Source organism: Echinococcus granulosus, assembly GCF_000524195.1.
Source record: "Echinococcus granulosus chromosome Unknown EG_S00052, whole genome shotgun sequence".
Classification (NCBI taxonomy): domain Eukaryota; kingdom Metazoa; phylum Platyhelminthes; class Cestoda; order Cyclophyllidea; family Taeniidae; genus Echinococcus; species Echinococcus granulosus.
In genome coordinates, this window is record NW_020170432.1 from 36,941 (window position 1) to 38,216 (window position 1,276).

Below are 1,276 nucleotides of genomic sequence, written 5' to 3' on the forward strand. Positions count from 1 at the left end.
GGAGATAAATCACCTGACGTACTTGTGTGGCAAGCTGTGACGTGAGGAGGACTCGCGGTACTCCACAACATCCATGCTGACCAGGGTATTTAAAAGCCAATCACCAATTTGGAAGCTCTCAATTCGCGCTAAATTTTGAGGAGTGCATTTGAGCCTACATGAAACTCCGAGGCGTCCTCCACTCCATTTGTGAGCTTGAAAATTTTAGACCAAAATTAGCATTTTAGTAACATTTTCATTCTATTTTAAGTAATTGCGTGGGTCGAGATGATGATGCAGTTGAAGGGTCAATGTATCACCTGGTGCATCTAAAAGAGGAGGCACCAGCACTCTCGGAATGAATTAGTAATGTCATTGAATGTATGTAGCCAAGACAGAATCAAGAATAGTGTGCTGGAGAATTCCCATGTCATGCGGCAACTCATTTTTGAATGCAGTTGGATGGATGTAGGAGCATGCATTAAGGAGTATTTACATGTTTGTAAGTGAAATGTCTGACAAACGGTGACAAGGATGGACAGCGAACAAATGTTCAAAGCAAGAATTATCACCGAACTCAGAAAGGAAGGTAGAAAACAGGACCACCGCAGGGTCAAACATCGTGGCTTCATGAAGAAAGACGGTGACAGACAAATAATTTTTTTATAAAAAGGGTAGTCAAGAAGTAACATCGGACATGTGACATCAGGTAAGAGGTGTTGCACCGCCGTCAAAACATTTTTTCATCAACGCAGACCCACTGCTCTCAACGAATGTGAATGTTTTGATCAGCAGGAGTCGTGGCGTACCCTGATCAACTGTTAGACCTGAAGAGACCTACCGAAGATCGAAAGGTCCCGCATTAGCAGTTTGACGAGTAAAAGAACAAACAAGCATTAATTCAGAGTTGCGTAAGTTTAGAGTGGATGGAGAGTGGGAGGAGTGTGGGGTCTAGTTGTGTCCGAGTGACTGAGTTGGCGTGGGAATGAAAACGTAGAAACGTTGCTTAATACGCATAACTAGTCAAGGCAGTGAAAGCACTGCAATGTAGCCAGTTGTGTTCTGTCTTCCGAAAAAGCTGAAAGCTGTGATTGCTTAGCAAAGCTTCATCTACAACCCTACACATCATGCCAGATGGCATTGTGACGTTGGTAGTTAAATAGGATACGATTTGCGTGGCTCATATGCCAGCCCTACTTCACTCTCATGGTCCGTAAAATGAAACTTGAGAGGGAAGAGAGAAAAATGCAGACGAAGTGGACTCATAAAAACAGTGCAAGTGTGGAGGGCAAATTAT